Below are 23,418 nucleotides of genomic sequence, written 5' to 3'. Positions count from 1 at the left end.
CAACCCACAGTTGTCTCTTACTTCAGGTCCAGGGCACCTCTTCTGGCCTTTGTGACTACTAGGTATGCATGTAATGATTTTACAAACATGCAAACAAATATATGTACAAAGTATTTTTTTAAAAGTGTCAAGACAGCCTTGCCAGGGGGAACTGATCAAAAAGCAAGCCCTAGACTCCATGTCAGACTGACCCTGCTCCCCTTACTAGGAGACCCACAAGAAGCCTGAGCTGCACATTGGCTACATCTGTGTAGGGGACCTAGGTCAAGGTTACGCACAGCCCTTGGTTGGTGCTCCAGTCTCCATAAGCGTCTCTAGGCCATGGTTAGTTGGCTCTGTTAGTCTTCTTGTGGAGATGCTGTCACTTCCAGGTCATTCTATCCCACCTACGTTTACACAAGTGTCCCCTTGCTTCATTAAATGTTTGTCTGTGAGTCTCAGCATTTTTTTCTGATCTGCTGCTGGGTGGAGGTTCTCAAGGATAGCTATGTTATGCTCTTGTTTGTGAGCATAGGATAATATTGTTAACAGTGGCAGAAGTTTGTGCTCTCTCATGGGGTGGGACTCAGGATGGGCCATCTTCTCTATCTTTATCCCTCCACATCTTGTAGGCAGTATTTATTTTGAGTTGAAGTTTTTGTGGGTGGGTTGGACGGTCTCTCCCTCCACTGTGAGTCCTGTCTAGTTAGATGGTGTCCTCTTCAGTCTCCAAGACCCCTGATATTAGAGTCACAACTAGATTCACTCCAATATCCTCCAGGAAGCCTACTTTCCCTTGGTCTCCACTTTGTCATAGGGATGCCCACAGTTTTTCTTCTCTCAGTAGGTCCTCTGTCCTTCTGCCCCAGTTCTCCCCAGGTCTGGTCTCCACCATCATTCATCAGATAAATGCTAATCAAAATGACTCTGAGATTCTATCATATATGAGATAAAATGGCTATGATCAAAAACTCAAGTGACAGTCCATACTGGCAAAGATATGGAAAACGGGGAACACTTCTCCATTGTTGGTGGGAGTGCAAACCAACAGAGCCAAATAACTAGGGCCCAGAGGATCTTCGGGAGACTGAAGCACCGACGAAGGGCCATACATAGACTGGACCCAGGCTCTCTACACAGATGTAGCTTATGGGCAGATCTGACTTCATGTGGATCCTCTACTAAGAGGCAGAGGGTCTGTCTCTGAAAAGGTAGGGGTGCTCCCCTTTTCCCAGGAATAGGGAAGAGGGAGAAAGTATGGGTCCAGGAGGAAAGGCGAGAAGGGCCTATAGTTGGGATATAAAATTAATAAATAAGTAAATAAATAAAATTTAAAACTTAATTAAATTTAAATCTTTATTATTATTTTTTGACTTATGGCTCTCCTATCTCCATTCTTTCTCCTTTTTTGGCAATTGTATGCAAGTACCTACAATGCCAAGAGTGGACATTGGATCTCCTGTCTATAGTGTTCCTTGCAGCTGTTAGCCACCAAATCTGGATTCAGGAAATCCAAAAACATGGATGTTCTGGGAATGTAAGCACCTTTAACCACTTAGCCATCTCTCTGTCTCTATGTATTCACTTAAAAATAAACTTATATTTACATTTATTTGTGTTTATGTGTGTGTGAGGTTGCCTCTTAGTATTCAATCTCAACACATATTATAGTTAAAATAGAATTGAAAAATTCAAAGAAGAGAAGCATAATTTGAATCATCATGGCACAGAGTCCTGGTACCCTTCAGTGTTTATCTGTGATCTTACATCTTCAGAACTCCATAAAAATGTTTATGTTCATGACTGTTGAGAATGTTATTATTTTAAATCACAACTGTACATATTTGTGATTATAACATAAGCCTCCCTATATTATAGAATAAAAAACTGATGTCCACTGATTTATTTATTTGTATCTGTGGATATGTGTGGACATAGTGTGTCCTTGCATACCTGAAAATTTTGTTTGAATGTATATCATTTCCAATTTCTACATAAACTCAAAGTAATCCAACTTTTATATTCCTGAAGTTGATAAACACAGTCTATAATTTATTTAGAATGTCAATGTGCAGCACAGCTAAGAAAATGTTATATCTTCTGACTAGATGTTTCCTATGGTACAAAATTAGGTAATTAAGACTATGTGTACTGTAAGTGTACAAATAGGTTGGTAGATTAATGGGACCTCATAAAGAGACAGGAAATATATCTTAGCCATGTAAGATTTCTGTTAAAAATGAAAGAAACAGAATGAAGTATAGATCACTGCTGTTGTATCAGTGTTTTGTTTATAAAACTATATTTTATTATATAATGTATTCATCAATATCACTTCTGCAAGCATGTTTAAGAACCCTTCATTCGCTATGATTCATATAGTCATACTTGTATTCCACTTTTCATAGTGGGACTTAAAGCCATATGATCAAGATTTATTATTACTTGATTCTTGTAAGCAGGAGAGTGAACACAAGAACCAGAAGGATACTGTATAAAATGCTGCAGACAGCTGAGAGCCTCAATAAACACTACTGGAATTTCAAAACACAACAGAGGACCATGCTTGGGCAACCTTCCCTTTCTATGACACTTACGCTCTAGATTTTGTGAGAAAATAAAAAAACCAAGAATCCTTTCCATTATCAGATTCTCCCTGTAATATTTGTCTACCTTTTAAATATTGGAATTTAGATTTTTTAAATATAAACAACGTATGCTTGGAAGGTCCACAGAAACTTCTACTGCTCTTTATGAGTCCCTCCTGGGAATATAACTCATCACAAGTAATAATTGTATCCTCTGTTAAGGCAGAAAAGACACTGGTACTCTGTATAGATGGAGATGAAGAGAAATAAAGAGAGTTACAGTATATTTAGCCTCTTCTACCAAAACATCTAAGAAACAGTTTTGGTGAGTAACTCATGAGGAAGAGCAGCGAGGCTACCCAGCCTCTCACTTCTGTTTCCACCGGGTTTATGTTATGACTTGTATCACTGTGGGAGGATACTTATCATATTGTTGACAGTAATAATCTGCAATGTCTTCAGGATCTAGGCTGCTGATGGTGAGAGAATAATCTCTCCCAGACCCACTGCCACTGAACCTTGACGGAATGCCATTTTCCAAGTTGGTTGCCCAATAGATCAGGAGCTTAGGAGCTTTCCCTGGTTTCTGCTTATTAATAACTGCTTATGCCCTGACTTGCCTGGCAAGTGATGGTGACTGTGTCTCCCAGAGATGCAGACAGGGAAGATGGAGACTGAGTCATCTGGATGTCACATCTGGCACCTAAGAGTGGAGGCATAATAAATACTCACATTGTTAAGCATGATAAGAGGGGACATTCCCTCAAATGCCAGTCTATTCTAAACACAATGCAACAGTGAATTTCTCCCTATATTCCTTTTTACCTGGAAACCAGAGAAACAGGAGCCCAAGGAACTGAGCAAGGGTCTTCATATCCAAGATGAGTCCTGACATCAATAACAACAGCACAGGGTGTGACTGGTATATGAAGAAGTCCCCAAGGATGTACAGTGAGGGCATGCAAATCACTGGAACCAGTTAGTGATGGGCACAGCTGCAAGGCTTGCTCATCTCAGCAGTTAGCACACTCCCAATATCCCCAGATGCCTGAGGTCAGACCACACATATATGCCCAGAGAATGTGTTTCTTTTATTTTTTAAAAAACACATTTATTTAGTGTCATGATCAGACTATTACATTTGGCAATCAACACCATGTGTAAAAAAAAAAAGGTGTACAGTAAAACTCTTTGCTGGGATGCTTTACACTTTCCACAGAACAGAAACTAAAATAGCCTGTTACACAGTTAGTCACACATACAGTCCTGGAGTTCTTTTTGCATGAGTATTGTCTAAAAACATGTCTTCTTTGTAGCAGCCAGGCCCCGCCACCACTGTGCTTGGCTGAGGTCACAAACTATTACTATTTGCAGATGACATGATAATATATATAAGTGACCCTAAAAATTCTACCAAGGAACTCCTGCAGCTAATAAACACCTTCAGCAATGTGGCTGGATACAAAATCAACTAAAACATATCAGTAGGCCTGTTGTATACAAATGAATTTCTTTTTAAAGTGTTAATATAATAGATGATATTTATAATATATGCAAATTATTTTGAATAATATATTTCAAAGATATACTTGTATAATATAGAAGAATATCCTGCTGTCAGTGCATCTATAACAGAGAAGAGTCTATTAGATCTTTGACCCACTCAAATAATTCTGATTGGTTAAAAATATTTATTATGTATTCTCCTTGTGACATGTTTGGAGTATGGAGTAGTCATTACTTTAAATTAAGTGGATAACTTGTCAGGACCATGCTTACTTGATTAAAATGAGTTTTTATGGCTTATTCATACTTACAACAGTGCAAAAAAAGAAAATATATGGTATGTACAATTATTGCCTTGAGCCCAACAACCTATGTAACCTGAAGTTCTAATTCTATATAAAGATAGAGGTACTTTCATATTACAGAGGAAATGTGTACATCATTTTGTCAGCTTGGGATGCTCTGTATTTTTTTATTTTCTGCCTTTTGCTACTATTTCCCAGAGTTTTTCAGCATAAAGGTTTGACTGGTGATGATAGACTTGAATACTATAACAGAAAACACTGCCGCTCAATACATGGCTCTGCTGTGTATTACAAATGATATTTTCACTTTTCACTCTTGAGTAGTAACTAGATAAATTATCCTGATTTAGTTAACAGCCTCCTCATCTGCTTCTCAGTTTCCAAACAAGCTGACATGCAGGAATGTGTTGGCATCTTTGTAACACAAATATGTCTTTGCATTGGCCATCCAGCAGTATTTATCGTTAAGAGAAATAGAATCTATTCAGTCTTCAGACACTTGTTCTAGTGTCAGGGACTCCTTGAGGTCTTTTAGAAACATAATTATGAAAAACTATACGGTATTTCAGTGTGAGAACAACACTGACGATTTTTCAGGGGCGTGGACTTGAGTGATGGGTGGGTGAGAAAAAGAACACCTAGTCATAAAGCAGCTTCTTCAATATACAGGGCATCCTCCCCATTGGGAGTGCAACCCAGCAGCTTTGGGATGGATTAACAGTATGTTGGTCTACATGCTTCTTCACTGCACTTTCTTCCTGCTGATACCTAACAGCTGTATCTGTGGCTCTCTTATCTTTGAGGCTTAGAGGAGAGTCTTGCTTTCTCAGGATGTAAGGTTCACTCAGGGCACGTTCAGCGGATGATAACAGAGGATGACAGTTCCTCTCAACCTAAAACAATAAGCAAATCATATTTTGGCCAGGCATCTGGGATCTGAATTCTTACCACACCTCCTTTAATGATATATGGAAGTACAAAGGGAATGCCAAAAACACTCAACTTTCCTTTACCAATTGGCCTTAGATTGGGTTACATATTAAATGGTTTGGTTTAGATTATACCTTCTTAAGAAAATAAGGGTTAAATCATACATATTGAATAAATACCTGTACACTTTGAGATCTGTGTGTCTTCCTACTCTGTTGCTTATGAAGTGGACATTCACGGTTATTTTTAAATTAAATTTATTACTTGTTTATCTTACATCCTGATCACAGCTCCCCTCATCGTTTCCACTTGATCTTACCCTTCCACCCTCTTTCTCCTTTCTCTGTTCCCCTTCTCCTCAGAAAAAGGAAGCAACACTCCTACTGTACAAACCCTCCCCTGTACATCAGGTCACACCAGGACTATTTTTACTACTTCAAAAATTTTAGTTTTTAAATTTTACTTATTCACTTAATATCCCAGTTGTAGCCCCCTCCCTCCTCTTCATCCAGCCACACCATCTCTCCCTATTCTGCATCCCCCCTATTCCTCAGAAAAGGAAAGCCCCCTACAAACTCACTGTAGATAATCAAGTTGTATCATGACTGATGATGTCTTCTTTCCCTGTGGCCTGGAAAGGCAGTCCCAGAATGGGGAAGTGATCAAAAACCAGGCAACAGAGTCCATGTCAGATACAGGCCCTGTTCCCATTACTAGAGAACACACATGAAGACTGAACTGTTTATTGGCTACATCTGTGTAAAGGGCCTAGGCCCAATTCACGCGTGGTCTTTGATAGGTGCTTCAGTCTCACAAGCCTTTCTTGGCCGTGGCTAGCTGGCTCTATTGGGCTTGTGGAGCTCCTCTCAGCACTTTGTCCTCTTATCATTCCCCCCACTCTTGCACAAGACTCCCTATGCTTCTCCCAATGTTTAGCTGTGTGTCTCAGCATCTGTTTTGAACCACTGCTGGGTGGATCCTTTCTGAGAAAAACTCTGCTAGACTCTTGTCTGAAAGCATAGCAGAATGGCATTAATAGTGTCAGGGGTTAGCTGTCTTCCAAAGGGTGAGTCTTGGGTCTGGCTAGGCATTGGCTGGCCATTCCCTCAATTTCTGCTCTATGTGCTGTTCTATCTTTATCCCTACACATCTTACAGGCAAGGTAAATTTTGGTTTTAAGTTTGTGGGTGGCTTGGTGTTGTCCTCCCTCCACTAGAAGTCTTGTCTGGTTAGAGGTTTTCTTTTTCAGTCTGCATGGCCCCTGTTACTAGTAGTCAAATAACCAAAATAACCCAAATAACCACAAATAACCCAAAAAACCTCACAGAGAGACCAAAATCTATTTAATTAGCTCATAGCACAACATTGTGCAATAATCACTCCATCCTAAACCTCCATACTGATTTCCTCCCATTCCGATTTCCCACTTTATATTTGCCTTTAAATCATCTCCTAGGCATGGTTCATTTCTCCTGATGGTTCCTGGTCTTCTCATTGCTCTACCCTCCACTTCTTCCTCTTTTATGCTCCCCAAACTGGAACAGCATGTCCCACCCTATTCTCTGTGATTGTTCAGCATTGACTAGTTGGTTTTTACTGGCAATACAGAGAACAAATGGTGGCATGTTTACTCAAACTTCAGATAGGATATATTTAGAATAATTATTGCAATGCAATGTCCAGATTGAAGCCAGATAGTGAGGTAGAGAAATCATTATTTGAGTGAACAAAGTTAAACTGTACCCAGTCCACAAGAACATTATGGCAACAGTGTTCAGTGCATCTTTATAATTTGGAAAATTTTTACAATGCTAGTGATGAGGACACCTCTTTTTAACTTTCCAAAATCAAGAATAGAATGCAGCACAAAAACACTTAGTTTCTTCCCTTTTGACTGCATCTCTGCGAGTCAAAGTCATCATCATCTGCCTGGCAATTCAGAATATTGAATCATGGATATCTTAGTATCAAAAGAAAGCAGGGAAATCTCTGAAGCTCCTGGTCTATAGGAATCCCGTGTGTAGCACAGAATCTCATCAGGGTTCACTGAGGGTGGGTTTTTTCAGATGATTCTTTCATCTTCAACTGCCTGGAGCCTGAAGACGTGGCAACTTCTTACTCTGTACAAGGTGACAACATTTCTCCTACAGTAATACAAGTAATAACCCATGGCATCAGAAGTGTAAGCCTGAAATGTTTTATATACAGTAATTTTTTTTTTTACTGAGCCACAAGATTGCAGAAGTTAAAAATCTTACCAAAAACAAATAAACAACAGCATTAACAACAAAACAAAGTGAGTAGCTGTGTATCATGCGATGTTCATTACACACAGCAGAATGAGTGTGTCCAATTCTTAGGTACTCATGATGAAGACAAGGATTGTTTTCCTTTAAAATGTTCTCTTATAAATTTGTTAAGATTTCTATTCTTTGTGTAAATGTACCACAGTTTCTTTACCTATTCTTCAGTTGAGGGACATCTAGGTTGTTTTCAGATTCTGGCTATTATGAATAAAGCTGCTATCAACATAGTTGAGCAAATGTTCCTGTTCTATGGTGGATCATCTTTCAGGTATGTGCCCCGGTATGGTATAACTGGGTCTTGAGGTAGAGCTATTCACAATTTTCTGAGAAGGTGCAATTTAAATTTCAAAATGGTTGTACAAATTTGCAACCCCACCAGCAATGGAGAAGTGTCCCCTTTCTCCATATCCTTGCCAGTATGTGTTGTGGCTTGAGTTTTTGTATTTTGCCATTCTACAGGTGTAAGATAGAATCTAAGAGTTATTTTGATTTGCATTTCCCTGATGAGTAATGACGTTGAGCATTTCTTTAAGTGTTTCTTGGCCATTCAATATTCCTCTGTTGAGAATTCTCTGTTTAGCTTTGTACCTCGGTTTTTAATTGGATTATTTGGTTTGGTGGTATTTAGTTTCTCAAGTTATTTATATATTCTGGATATTAGTCCTTTCTTGCATGTAGCATTGTTGAAGATCTTTTCCTAGTCTCTAGGTTGTTGTTTTGTTCTTGAAGTTTGCAAGTAAATGGATGGAACTAGAAAAGATTATCTTGAATGAGAGAACCAGACCCCGAAAGACATGCATGGTATATATTCACTTGTAAGCAGATATTAACCACACATTATAGGATAAGCACACTAGAACAGACACACCTAAAGAAGCTAAAGAACAAGGGCAACCATAGGGAGGATGGTTAATTATCATTTAGAAGGGCAAATCTAAATGACAGCAGAAGCGGTTAAAGAGAAGGAACAGGACAGGAAATACCATAGAGGTTCTCTGAAAGACTCCATCCAGTGGGGGATCAAAGCAGAGGCTAATATTCCTAGGCAAAATTTGAGGTGGAGCACAAGGAGTCTTTTTTGTTTGTTTGTTTTTTTTCCTATTTGAATCTTTTTTTTTTACTTTATTAATTTATTCTTGTTACATCTCAATGGTTATCCCATCCCTTGTATCCTCCCATTATTCCCTCCGCCCATTTTCTCCTTATTCCCCTCCCCTATGACTGTTCCTGAGGGGGATTACCTCCCCCTCTATATGTTCGTAGGGTATCAAGTCTCTTCTTGGTGACCTGCTGTCCTTCCTCTGAGTGCCACCAGGTCTCACCCTCCTGGGGGACATGGTCAAAGTTGAGGCACCAGAGTATGTGAGAAAGTAATATCCCACTCTCAACTCTACTGTGGAGAGAGTTCTGTCCATTGTCTAGATCTGGGTAGGGGTTTAAGGTTTACCGCCTGTATTGTCCTTGGCTGGTGCCTTAGTTTGAGCGGGACCCCTGGGCCCAAATCTGCCTATCATAATGTTCTACTTGTAGCTTTTAGGACCCTCTGGATCCTTCTACTTTGCCATTCTCCCATGATTCTCTCATCTAGAGTCCCACTAGAATGTCCTCCCCACTGTCTCAGTTTCCTGGTAAGTGAAGGCTTTCGTGGGACATGCCCCTTGGGCTAATATGCAGATATAAGTGAGTATATACCATTTGAGTCTTTCTGCTTCTAGGTTAACTCACTCATTATGATCATTTCTAGCTCAATCCATTTATCCACAAATTTCAGGAATTCCTTGTTTTTAATAGCTGAAGAGTATTCCATAGTGTATATGTACCACAGTTTCTTTATCCATTCTTCTACTTATGGACATTTAGGCTTTTTCCATGTTCTGGCTATTAAGAATAAGGCTGCTATGAACATGGTTGAGCAAATTTTCTTGTTTGTGCTGGAGCATCTTCTGGGTATATTCCAAGGAGTGGAATAGCCGGGTCTTGAGGAAGTCCTATTTCCATTTTTCTGAGATAGCACCAGATAGATTTTCAAAGTGGTTGTACTAGTTTGCATTCCCACCAGCAATGAAGGAGTGTTCCTCTCTCCCCACATCCACGCCAGCATGTGGTGTCGCTTGAATTTTTGATCTTAGCCATTCTGATGGGTGTAAGATGGAATCTCAGAGTTGTTTTGATTTGCATTTCCCTGATGATTAAGGAGGTTGAGCATTTCTTTAAGTGTTTCTTAGCCATTTGATATTCCTCTGTTGAGAATTCTCTGTTTAGTTCCAAGCCCCATTTCTCAATTGGGTTATTTGGTTTGGTGGTGTTTAATTTCTTGAGCTCTTTATATAATTTGGATATGATAAGCACAAGGAGTCTTAGGGACATTGGGTGTTGGAGGATGATCTGATGTGTTTTTATTTTAATTAATAAAAATCCATCAAACCTGGGCAGGGCAAATGGGATAGTTGTGGCTAAGGTTCCTGGGCTTGGAGAGACAGAGAGAATCTTGGGAAGAAAAAGAGAGACCAGAAGAAGAAAAGAAGAAGAAGAAGAGGGCTGCCATGGTTACATGGAAGAGAAGTACATGGCCGGTGTGGATGGAGGATTTGGCCCAGATGAAGAACATTAGCAAGTATTTGGGATTATGGATGGAAGATATCTTGATCAAAATTATTAGAGGCAGGTGGCATAGGAATGGGACAGGTATGGGATACCATTATGGGAATTAGTTTAGAGTATTAATATTTGCCTTGCTGTAGGTTAACTAAGGTTATTTTTAGAATATAACAGGTGTCTGTGTCTTGATTGATTGCTAGTGGGTTATATTGCAATAACAATAATTATAGGCCTGATAATAAACATTATTAAATCACACATTTAACAACAGTTGGGGGATAGAAGGACCTTGGAGGGATAGGAGCTTCACAAGAAGACAATGAAGCCAACAAGTGTGTGGCAGTGGGGGCGGGGTTGCTGCAGAGACTGATGCATCAACCAAGGACCATGCAAGAAAAGGACCTAGACTGCTCAGATGTAGTACATAGGCAGCACAGCCTCCCTGTGGGTCCCATAATATGAGGAGTAGGAGATATCTCTGCCATAGACTCTGGTGCCCACTCATTGATTCCTTTCCCCTGCCAGGGTGGCCTTGCCAGTCCACAGAGGAAGAGGATGCAGGCAGTCCAGATGAGGCTTGATAGGCTGGGGTCAGATGATAGGAGAGGGAGGCTTGCCCTTTCTGAAGACTTGGTAGGCAGGGAAGAGAGATGAGGGAGGGAAGGTGTGACTAGAGGAGATATGAGAGGGGTTAGAATAGGGATGTAAATTAAATAAAATAATTTAAAAATATTTCTATTTTGTCATAGAACAGGCAAGTCAGACTGATGAAATTTGTGGTCAGATGAATAATCCCTAATATTTACAATTTTACTGAATGTTGGGGATATATATATGTGTAGCCTGAGCCTGTCTTGTGCCTGGATATGCCAAAAGACTGGGCCAGATTGCCCCAAACTAAAGTTCCACAGCTTTATGAGCATCTATATGGGAACTGGGAACTGAATCCAGGTCCACTGAACAAACATCCAGTGTTGTTAACCACTGAACCATATCTCCAACTCCTGCATGCCTTGCCTATAGATCAGTGTGTATTTTGAGCTCCAGAACACTGAGATAATCAAGCCATATTTTTTGAAGATATTTGGATGGCAGAGATGATTTAGAACTACAACAGGCGTTGATACAAAGGAAGAATCTGAGTCTTTTTTGTTTCTCTAAAGGAAACCACATGATTTGTGTTGTATGTTTTGACACGTAACAAGGGAGTTATAGTGTAATAAAAACTACTGACTAAGGTGGATGATGCTAAAGTTAAGATTCTCTTGCTAAGATGCTTTGTTTAGGTATTGTGCATATTTGTGCAGAAAATCTTAGGGTCCTCTTTTACAGCTTCTAGGTGACAAGGAGTTGAGACTTTGGGTACTTAAGTGGTCATTTATTTTCCTATTTGAGGAGGCAAGTTAGATTTGCAAGACAGAAACCTACAGGTAGTTGTAATGTCAGTAAAGACAAATTAAGAATCACAGCAATGGAAAAGTAGCAATTATCTAAAATCCAAATCAAGATTAAAAGTCATTTAGGGTACAAAAGAATAGGGAACTACATCTACAAATGAAACCATATGAAAAATGACTATGTTCAGCTTAGCTCAAAGCTATGGACTTCATGTTTGGAAGCATTTAACAAGGTCTTTCTTGCAGTTTCAGAGGGTGAGTTCATGAATATCATAGCCAGTAGCATGTTAGCAGGTAGGCAGACATTGTACTGGAGGTGTATCTGAGAACTCACATTTGATTGGCAAGTTGCAGGCAGAGAGAGAGAGATGGAGGTGGAAATGGATAGACAGATAAATGATAGATAGATAGATAGAGAGATAGGTAGAAAGATAGATAGAACTAAAGATAGATGACAGAGACTGAGGCTGACACATTTATTTTGAAACCCCAAAGGCTACCCCAGTGGCATATTTCTTCCAACAAGGCTACATTTAATTCTTCTCAAATAGTGCCACTAACCAGAGACTAATCATTCAAACATATGATCCCATGCATTCATTTCCGTTCAAACTATACCACCTGTCAAATAGAAAGGGTTTTCAGAATATGAAATAGTGGGTTGAGCAACTGGGCATCCCATCCTCTGACTTCTTCTTCCCATGAAAGTTTTGGTATAACTTGTATCACTATGATTTGGGAAAACATTATGCTCTTGACACTAATATGTTTCAAAATGCTCAAGGTCAAGCTCCTGATAAAGAGAGTTAAATTTCTCCTAGGTCCACTGCCACTGAAATTTGAGGGAACTCAGTTTCAAAATGCACTCATAGTAGATAAAAAGACACACAGATAATACAAAGTGCATCTGGCTATTTACCATGTCTTCAAGTTATGCAAGTTATGCATCCCTTCTTTGTAACACATCTGTGTGTTTAAAATCTGTGCTTCCGCTATTGATTATTTGTGAAAAGAAGAACCTTAGTACCCCCAGAATCATTCAAATAAGCTATTTGGAATAATATAAATGTGTATGTAAAAAACAAAAGAAATAAATTAAGAAAAAAAGTTTCTTTGACTGATATGTAAAGTAAGACAAGGATGTAAATAAAAGAAATTAAGTATATTTTCTTTTAGTGTCTCCTCCTCATGTTCTCCCTCCTCTTCCTAACCCTCTGACTCTCCACATTCATCACCTCATTTCCTTCCTGAGATGCGTCATGACCCTGTGGAATGTATTTCACAAGGCAAAGTCATTATACACTGTAGCCTCCTGAAAAGTAAGAAGAATTGCATAATAACTCTATAGTGTCTAAAAAATAATTTTTCTGGGAGTCAATAGTTATTCATGGTAAATTGAAAGAGAACGCTTATGGACAAAAATATCTTCTTGTGCTGTCTATAAAGCTTAGACATAATACCTAATGAGAAAATTTTGGACATTTTATGACTCAGTATAAAAAGACCAAAATATCTACTCTTTTAACTAGTATCCAAAACAATAACACAGGTGGACCAAATGTTATAAGAAATTATCGATAAAAGGCGTTAAATATAATGTTTGCTGATAACACTAGTATACAAATGCATAAAGAGTGGGATCTCAACCTAAATATTTAGAAATAATTGCAATAAAATCTCTACATATAATGAGGACTACAGAATATCCTCGGTACATTAATTGTAATACAAGTAAATAGTGAATTTATCTATTAGTGCTATTATGTGAACCATTTTTTGGCTTATTTTTTTTTTGAGACAAGGTTGTATGTGTAACAAAGCTGTCACTATCCTGGAACTGGCTTCCTAGACCATGTTGGCCTTGAACATAAAGATCCACTTGAATCTTCATTTTTAGTAATGGAAATGAAGTTGTATGTGCCAACATGCCCAACATAAAACACTTTAAAATATTTTTGTGTGTATGAATGTTTTTATTTCATGTTTGTAAGAACAATGTTTATGTGTCTATGTGTCTCAAAGTCCATGCTGGATGCTTTGGAACTGAAGTTAAAGATCCACTTTAAAAAAGGCAAGTGCTCTTGGCCACTGGTCATTCTTTCTTTCCAGCTCTATGAACCACATTTAAATGTATATCTTCTCAAATTTTCACATAAACCCATGTAATGCAACTGATATTCCTAAAAGAGTTTCTAGGGTTTATAAACTAAGTCTATAATTCATGTAAGAATTTTTACAAAGCATAAGTAATAAAATGTGATTCATAGGATAGTGCCATTGTATCCTCTGAGTTCATTTTTCTCTTTTGTATAAAATTATAATAAGTAATCATGAATGTCTTGTAGGTTTACAGATAGGTGGTTAAATGAATTGAGCATGATAAAGTGATAAGAATTAGATAATATTTTTAAAACAATGAGTATAGATTACTATTGTTGTGCTGTGTTGGTGTTATATTTTGTTTCTATAACTATGCTCTGGGGTAACAATTCTTTATTAATACAACTTTTGGAAACATGTTTAAGACAACCTATTATAATCTATGATTTCACAAATGTGGAAGTATTCATATAGGCAAAGTGGTAGTACTCCACTTCATACAGTGCAATTCAAAGTCATATTATTGGTATTGGTCAAGATTATTTGATAAGCAGACCAATGAAAATAGGAGACAGAAAAAATCCTATGTGAAGAGCTGCAGACAGCTAAGATCAACCCCCTCTGCTGGAATTTTAAGACACAGCAGAGTAGATAGGGAGACTTTTCTTTCTCTTACATATATGTTCTAGCTTTTGTAAGAAAACCAGGAATCCTTTCTATTATAAGCTTCTCTCAGTAGTATTTCTTGCTTTTAAAGACTGGATATTTTAAGTTAATTTTCTGTATTTAAACAGTATGTGATGGAATGTGCACTGTAACATCCATACTTTGTTTTGAGTCCCAGTAGGGATATAATACAGACTTCTCATGGGGAATGGCTGTGTCCTCTGTTAAGGCAGAAAAGATATTGGTAATCTGATTTGCTGAAGAGGAAAAGAAAGAAGATAGTTACATGACAGAAAACTAGCTAGCCTCTTCTATAAAAACAAAGGCATCTCCACAAGCTTTGTTAAAAATCCTGGTACATCCGAGAAACAGCATCAGTGTATGACTAAAGAGGAAAAACATATGGGTTAGGCCAGCCTCTCACTTCTGCTTACATGGAGGTTTATGTTATGACTTGTATCACTGTGAGAGGAAGGTTACTATACTGTTGACAGTAATAGGTTGCAAAATCTTCAGGCTCCAGGTTGTTGATGGTGAGAGAAAAATCTGTCCCCGACCCACTGCCACTGAACCTCGATGGGACCCCATCTGCCAAGTTCTTTGCAGCATAGATCAGGAGCTTAGGAGCTTTCCCTGCTTTCTGCTGATACCACGCTAAATTACTACCAATATTCTGACTTGCCCCGCATTTCATGGTGACACTTTCTCCCAGAGATGCAGACAGGGAGGATGGAGACTGGGTCATCTGGATGTCACATCTGGCACCTAGGAGTGGAGACATAATAAATACACAAATAAAATGAATAGAGAGGACTTTCCCCAAACTCCAGTCAGCACTAAGCATGATGTAACAGGCAAAATCCACATTTTAGTTCTTTTCTACCTGGAAGCCAGAGTAACAGGAGCCCAAAGAACTGAACAGGAGCCCTCATGTCTATGCTGAGTCCAGAGTGTAAGACAACTGCACAGAGTGTGACTGGTATATTAATAAGTCCCCAAGGCTTTGAAGTGAGTGCATGCAAATCACTGGGAAGCAGTAAGGTTAGGCACAGCTGCAAGGCTTGCTTATCTCAGCACCAAGCACAAGGCCAGAGTACCCAGATGCTGGAGGTCAGAACATATGTATTTCTCCAGAGAATGTATTCCTTTTTAATGTTTTTAAATTATATATGATATTTCTAATGTATGTAAACTCTAGTTCAAATAGTATACATCAAAATATATTGAGAGTATAAACAAGATATCCACTGTGAAAGATTACACAACAAAAAAGGGATTATTAAATTTTTAATTCACTCAAATAATTTTTTCAAGCAAACAAAATTTTTTTTATTAATTTATTCTTGTTACATCTCAATGGTTATCCCATCCCTTGTATCCTCCCATTCTTCTCTCCCTCCCATCTCCCCCCAATTCCCCTCCCCTATGACTGTTCCTGAGGGGGATTACCTCCCCCTGTATATGTTCATAGGGCATCAAGTCTCTTCTTGGTAACCTGCTGTCCTTCCTCTGAGTGCCACCAGATCTCCCCCTCCAGGGGACATGGTCAAAGGTGAGGCACCAGTGTATGTGAGAAAGTCATATCCCACTTTCCACTCTACTGTGGAGAATGTTCTGACCATTGGCTAGATCTGGGTAGGGGTTTAAAGTTACCGCCTGTATTGTCCTTGGCTGGTGCCTTAGTTTGAGCGGGACCCCTGGGCCCAAATCTGTGTATCATAATGTTCTACTTGTAGGTTTCTAGGATCCTCTGGATCCTTCTACTAATTTTCCTCAATTTAAATTGAATTCATTGTGAATCTCTCAAATGTTACCTTTTTTGAGCAAATATACTAGAGTACCAATTTCCTCTGCATCTCTTCTCTTTTGTGACTACAACTTAGAGAAGCCCCATCTCATTTGCTGTTTTAATTTATAGCCTAGCATTAAGTTTGGGTGTGGAAGCTGCATACTGAGTATAAGGCCAGCCTGAGAACAAAATCATATTCCAATATTCTTACTGCTTTTAAATAAACTTTATTTTGTTAATTTATTCACATTACATCTCAATGGTTATCCTCTCCCTTGTATCCTCCCATTCTTCCCTCCCTCCCATTTTCCCCTTATTCCCCTCCCCCTTGACTGTGACTGAGGGGGATTACCTCCCCCTGTATATGCTCATAGGGTATCAAGTCTCTTCTTGGTAACCTGCTATCCTTCCTCTGAGTGCCACCAGGTCTCCCCATTCAGGGGACGTGGTCAAATATGAGGCACCAGAGTACATGTCAAAGTCTTCTTACTGCTTTTTAAAGTGAACATTTGGAGAATTTTACACTATCAATTAAACATTTATATTATTCCTTATTGTTTTTGATGTGTGTGTGTGTCTGTGTGTGTACAACAATATAAGTAAATATGTAAAAAGAATTAATTAAAAATAAAATAAGAGAGGAAGGATAACAGGCTACCAAGAAGATACTTGATACCCTATGAGCATATAAAGGGAGAGGAAATCGCCCTCAGTCACTGTCATAGGGGAGGGGAGTAAGGGGAAAATGGGAGGGAGGGAAGAATGGGAGGTTACAAGGGATGGGGTAACCATTTAGATGTAACAAGAATAAATTAACAATTAAAAAAAAGCCATGAAGACAAGAAAAAAAATAAAATAAGAAGCCTTGCTCTTAGGCCCAGACCAAACATAATTTCCCATATTTGAAGTTCCTAAGTAGGATGCATCTGTGATGATGTCCTGGAAAGGGGACCTGCCTTAGGCTGAGCCCTGAGCTCCTACCCAAAACACAGATCTGGAGCTAGTAGATTTAAACACTCAGCAGGTGAGCATTCAAATAATTTTGATGAGTTAAAAATATTATGTATTGGGGCTGGAGAGATGGCTCAGCAGTTAAGGGCAATGACTGCTCTTCCAGAGGTCCTCAATTCCGTTCCCAGCAACCATATGGTGGCTCACAACCATCTATAATGTGATCTGATGCCCTCTTGTGGTGTGCATCAAGTCAGAGCATTCATATGCATAAATGAATAATAAATATAAAAAGGTATGTATCATCCTTATGAATGGTTTGCGAGTTTGCAGTAGAAATTTCTTTAAATTAAAAGAATAATTTACCAGGACCACTTTTAAAAAGTAAAAGATAATATCTTACAGATTTAACCATACTTCCTATAGTTCCATAAGTGGAAACTAACAGCAGGTGAACATATAACACATTGACACCATGACCCTTTGTCACTTGGAATTTCTCTTCCTTATGAAGAGAGAGGTATTTCATCCTCACAGACTAAATGGATTATACCTTTTTATCAGCTTGAGGTCCTCCATATTTCATTCTTTTCTATCATTTCCTACTATTTTCCACAATTACTCAGCATAAATGTTTGACTAGTGATGAAAGACTTGAATATAATAACATAAACATTGCAATTGAATACATGGCTCTGTCTGTATTACCAATGATATTTCACAGTTAACTTTTAAGCAGTAACTAGAGACATCATTTTGATTTATGCTGCAAACTCTCCATCTCCATGTGTGCCATAGTGTCCAAATAAGCCATGACGCAGAAATATACATGTTTGTGCATCTTTATAACACAAGATTTTGAATACCACAGATCACACATCTGTGCCTTTAATTTGGCCATCCAGCCTTATTAATCATCAGAAAAAGTAAAATCTTTTCAGACGTCAGCAACCTTCTCCTGTAGCCTGGGAACCCTTAGGTTCTTTTAGAAACACAACTGTGAATGGCAAGTGCTGCAGCCTGAGACTGAACTTACTGATTTAGCAGGGGCCTAGATTCCACAGGTGAGTGTGAGCAAACACCTAGTCAGAGAGCAGCTTCTTCAAGATAAACAACAACCAACACCTTCCCCATCAGGAGTCCCACACAGCAGTTTTTGACTACACAGGAAAGCTGCCTTCTCTGTACCTTCACTTCATTCTATTTCTACTGATATCTACCAGCTGTTTCTATGTCTGTCTTTTCTTTCATGCTTGGCAGACAGTTCTTTTTTTATCATATGATAGCCCCAGGATCTGGTAGAAATCACCTAGTCAGAGAGCAGCTTCTTCAAGATAAACAACAACCAACGCCTTCCCCATCAGGAGTCCCACACAGCAGTTTTTGACTACACAGGAAAGCTGCCTTCTCTGTACCTTCACTTCATTCTATTTCTACTGATATCTACCAGCTGTTTCTATGGCTGTTTTTTCATTCATGCTTGGCAGACAGTTCTTTTTTTATCATATGATAGCCCCAGGATCTGTTAGAAATTATATTCAGTACACTGTCAGTGGGTGATAACTAGTGGATGACAGCACCTCTCAACCTAAAACAACAAGCAAATCATTAGTTTCCAGGCCATCTGGGATCTGAATTCTCACCACAGCTCCTTTAATAGTATGTGCAAATATGAAGGGAATTCCAAAAACGTTCAACTTTCTTTTACTAATGGGCCTTAAATTGAAGTAAATAATAAATGCTTTTTTTTAGATTATACCTTCCTAAAAAGTGTGTATTGACTTTACAGTAGTGAGCACTGCTGCCTTCTAAAAATAATCACAACTTCTCCTGAAGCTCAGGCTCAGACACATTATATAAATATCTTTATGTCATGAGATTTGGGTGTCTTTCTTTTCTCTTTCTTAACAAATAGGCCTTCATTATTTTCAGATTTCAAAAAGGTGAGATTTGAAAGACCTTAGTAGTTAATAGTTGAAGAATAATGGATCTCATGAACCTTTCCATAACTACTCAAATCTAGTCTCTAGAAGTAAGAAGCAATTGAAGTTGACATGAAATGGTCTTGTCCAATGTAGTTCAGTTGTGACTTTGAAATGATATGGACATCATGAAATATATGAATAATATGAATGTAATTGCAAGTACTTCTCATATAAAAAGAGAGGGGAATGAGCTAAACAAAGTAGTGGTTATAATAGAAATCATAACAGAATTATGAAGGCGGTGCTCAGTTTTCAGAGAATATGGAAGTTTTTTGGAAGTATAAATGTTAGCATTAGACTATGTTCTCAAGTGTCCTCAGGACACCCACTGTTCTTTTTCTCCTTGAGTTTAATTCAGGAGATTGTTGTTCTCCAGAACTGTAAGGAAAATAAATTCAGAATCAATTCCGAAGGAATGGGCATTTTGCCACGGAAAAGTAAGGAAACATAGACTTTAACTTATCTGTGCAAAAAGCTTTCATTAATACTTCAATATTTCTAGAGTTGTCATCATTTCTTGTCATTGTGACAAAAAAATAATGGCTTTACTTTAAGATGAAAGAGGTCCAGAATATTTCTTGGCTATGAAATCTTGTTTGACAGCTGTGAATAATTGTGGGAAAAATGAAAAATAAGTTTAAAGGAGGACATGTTACTGTTGTCTCACAGAATCTGAGAAACCTACCTATCATGGCTCTAATGTATTTTTTTCTCAGCCTGTGTTGAGGCAGAGCCTGGTGGTAGAGGGTACATGAAGCATTGATGTTTAGAGGAAAAGAGAACTAGAGTGACATTGAGAGATTTTATCCCAAGTGTTAGGGGCAAAACCAAAACAAAACAATTGTCAACGGAGGCACTTTGTACACCTAACTATATGCAATGTCTTAAGTTTCTTTCATTTTCTATTGGTAAAGTCTACTGAGGACTCAGTTTTCAACACAGATACTTGGAAGAACACTGTATATTCAAATTATAACATTCTTTCTCTGGCCCTCAAATCCTCATGCTTGTCTTAAAATGCTACATTGAAACAATTTATGACACCATCAGTTCTTACAGCTCCTGTGTTTTGTAAAAGTGAAGTCAAACACGTATAAGATCAAAGGTTCAAAAGCATGTAGGATCATATAGATATGTAAAAAGAGACGATGATTACTGTGTTAAATGTCTGTAATCATAGAATTTTTGACATGAATTGAAAAGCATATTCTATGTGAATCTAGACCATGCTACAAATAGAGATAATGTCTGGTAAAGGAAAGAAAGTAGAAAAGGCAGAAGACAAATGGCCTATACATTTCCACATACAATGGAACAGATTGAACATTCCTATTTCAAGAAAGTCAAGTGAATGAAAGAAAGACCATAACCAAACATTGTAAGCATAAGTCCTGTGGCACAGTGTCTACCATGCAGAGACACAGTGGCTGCCATTGACTCACACAAGCTTGAGCATCCATAAATCTATGGCTTTGTTCCCTTTAGCCAGGTGTTTTCCATCTTCGGTTGCTTCATATTTTGACCAATGTTTTCAATAAAGATGTGGCATGTTCTTGACATCTCTTTCTTGCTCAGGAATCTGTTATAATCTGTACTTCATAATTAGAAATCTATACATTACTTTAGAAACTAACTACAGGGATTGTTAAAGATGTCATATATATTCTGACCTTGAAGACATTGCTATAACACCTTGGAGGAGGCCTTTATGACCTCATAATTGTTGTATTCCCATTTCTGGAAAAACCAGCAACATGTGGCAGTGATCCTCCCTTGTACAAAGCTCTGTGGGCAAAAGGTTTTTGTGTAATTCAAATGCAGATTTCTGAACCTTCATATCTGCTTGCAAATCTTGTTGTAAGAATCTCCTCTCTCAATTGTTTTAACACTGATCCCCAATTGTTCCCTGTTGTGCCAGTAAAGCAGCTTGAAGCAATCATTGAGTAGGGTAGAAAATAACGCTGGACTTCTTGCCAGCCAGGGAAGAAAGACTCAGAGCAGGAAGTAGGGCATTCAGCCATGAGAGAGGTTGAGGAGACATCAGAATAGAGAGAGCTGAAAAGGGAAAACTACAGAGGGCAACTATTGCTGGGATGTATGCGGTGAGGAAACAGGTTAGCTTAGAGGGTTAAAGATAGAGTAACAAGTTTTCTAGTGGTTGTGTTATGAAGGCTATTTTTGAACAAAGATAAACATTTCAATTAATTGATGATATCTGGGTTAAGAGAGAAACAGAAACCATTTTATAAAAATAACAAGCCCTATGATGGACAGGATGTAAGAGAGTAAGTGAACCAGAGAGTGATGAGAAACTAAGCTCTCAGGTCTATGTCCTCAGTGTCATGCATTTCAACTCAGTCATTGTTAGTCAGGTCCCTCAGATTCCAAAAGCAACATTACCTGAGGAAGAGGATCCTATCCATGAGTCTAGGATTCACTGCAGACCTGTATGCGAAATTTTCTTAACCAATATATTTTATTAACAACTTAGTGACCGAGCACATGTCACTTATAACTTGACTAACCAAAACAATAGGAAATGAGGATTCATGGACACAATAACAAAACCGCAAGCATATCAGTTCCATGGAATGATTCTCCTGGCACAATCAGAAGTATTTCTTCTGCTGGAATCTAGAGTAATCAGAACCCAGAACCTCAGCAGGAGCCGGATCCCTGAAGCCTTTCCTTGAGTGGTTCTCTCTAGGAGTGTCTTGAAGTGCAGCAATGAACAGCCAAAACTATCCCAAGTCTCCAAAAAGCCCGCCCTCCAGTTCTGGGCTGATTTATATATCTCCTCCCAGAGTCTGTTCATGGGATCTTTTCAGCTGGCAACAATCAAGCTCCCGCATGAGGTGGTTGGTCTTCTAGTGGATTAACCTCACCTGTTCTCTCACAAGACCATTCCAACCCCGCACTTGGGATCCTAAAAAACAGAGTTATCTCTTTCACAGACTGGAATGGTAACTCTTAAATTAAATACATCAATTGCCTCTGTGCTCTCTAAGTAAGTGAGAAGCTAAATATCAATATTCAGGAGGAGACCAATGTTTTCTTTTTCTCTTTTTATTATTGATTCTTTGAGAATTTTGTCCACTGTCTTTTGATCATATTTATCCATGCACTAGCAAATTCTCCTGAAAGCAAACCTTCTCTGTCTACCTTGTCCTTTGTTTCTTTCCTTATTTTTCCCCATTTAAGACATGTTTTCTTTATAGTATTTCTTGATATTTTGAATCAATGAATTTGACATTTAAAGGAAATAAAGCCTCCATACAAGGATTATATGAGCTGGGCCATGCTCCCAGCTCTGAATTGGCTTACTTTCCAGTTTGTAGAGAAGCAAGATATTCCTGTTTTATAGACTGACCTATAGAAGGATTCAGCATATGGTACATGACAAGCAAAACAAAAAAATTTGCCTTTGGCTAAAACTGGCTTTGTCCTTTGTAGCATTCGTTAATGCTTGATTCTCATACTGGATGCATCCCTAATGAAAAAACTATACAAAACCAAACATACATCAGTTCACATTCCATCTCTAGCACCTACTTACCATGTAACTTTTCTCATTATTTATTTAGTTTACATCCAAATTGCATCCCCTCACTCCTCTCCTGAGAGTCCCTCCTCTCCCCTCCCCTATCCCATTCTCCTCCCTTTCTTCTCAGTGTAGGGGAGACATTTCATAAGTATCAACACCCCTGCCCTATCATGTGCAGTGGAATGAGGTGCATCTTATTCTATTTACACTAGAGAAGACAGCCCAATTAGGAGATAGAAATCCAAAGACAGGCAACACAGTCAAGGACAGCTGCTGTTCCTGCTGTTAAATGTCCCACGTGAAAACCAAGCTGCACATCTGATATTTATATGTGAATAGCTTAGAAGTTCCATGAATGCTCTTTGGTTGGTGGTTCAGACTCTGTGAGCACCCACAGGCGCACATTTACTGATACTGTATGTTTACTTGCAGTGTCCTTGACCTCTCAGGATCCCGTTAGTCATTTCTCCCTCTCTTCCACAAGATTTCTCGAACTCTGCCTAATGTTTGGCCATGTGTCTCTGCATCAGTTTTCATCAGCTGTGTGGTGAAGCCTCTAAGATGACAGTCATAATAGGTATCGGTCTACAAGTATTGCCAAACATCATTAATAATGTCATAAGTGTGCTTCCTCTTATATCATGCGTCTGGGTCTGGGCCAGCAATTGGTTAAAAGTCCCTCAGTTCCTATTCCATCTTTATCCCTGCATATCATGTAACCAGGACAATTGTGGGTGTAAAATTTTGTTGCTGAGCTAGATTCACAGTGTTTCC

General features: G+C 38.6%; 2 long non-coding RNA genes across 2 annotated transcripts; both read right to left on the bottom strand.

The window, feature by feature from the left end:
- Nucleotides 1-3,167: 3,167 nt before the first annotated feature.
- On the bottom strand, nt 3,168-3,587 carry LOC311594080. Its single transcript, XR_014777953.1, has 2 exons — nt 3,393-3,587; nt 3,168-3,270 (listed from the first exon to the last, which is right to left on the bottom strand). It is a non-coding gene; the product is annotated as an uncharacterized lncRNA (long non-coding RNA).
- An 11,383-nt stretch (nt 3,588-14,970) lies between these two features.
- LOC311594275 lies at nt 14,971-15,395 on the bottom strand. The gene is made up of 2 exons (XR_014778020.1): nt 15,259-15,395; nt 14,971-15,140 (listed from the first exon to the last, which is right to left on the bottom strand). It is a non-coding gene; the product is annotated as an uncharacterized lncRNA (long non-coding RNA).
- Nucleotides 15,396-23,418: the final 8,023 nt, after the last annotated feature.

The sequence above is a fragment of the Acomys minous genome (genome assembly GCF_964271855.1).
Source record: "Acomys minous genome assembly, chromosome: 3".
Taxonomy (NCBI): domain Eukaryota; kingdom Metazoa; phylum Chordata; class Mammalia; order Rodentia; family Muridae; genus Acomys; species Acomys minous.
The sequence above is the reverse complement of the archived record's forward strand: the minus strand, read 5'-3'. Positions and strand labels throughout refer to the sequence as shown.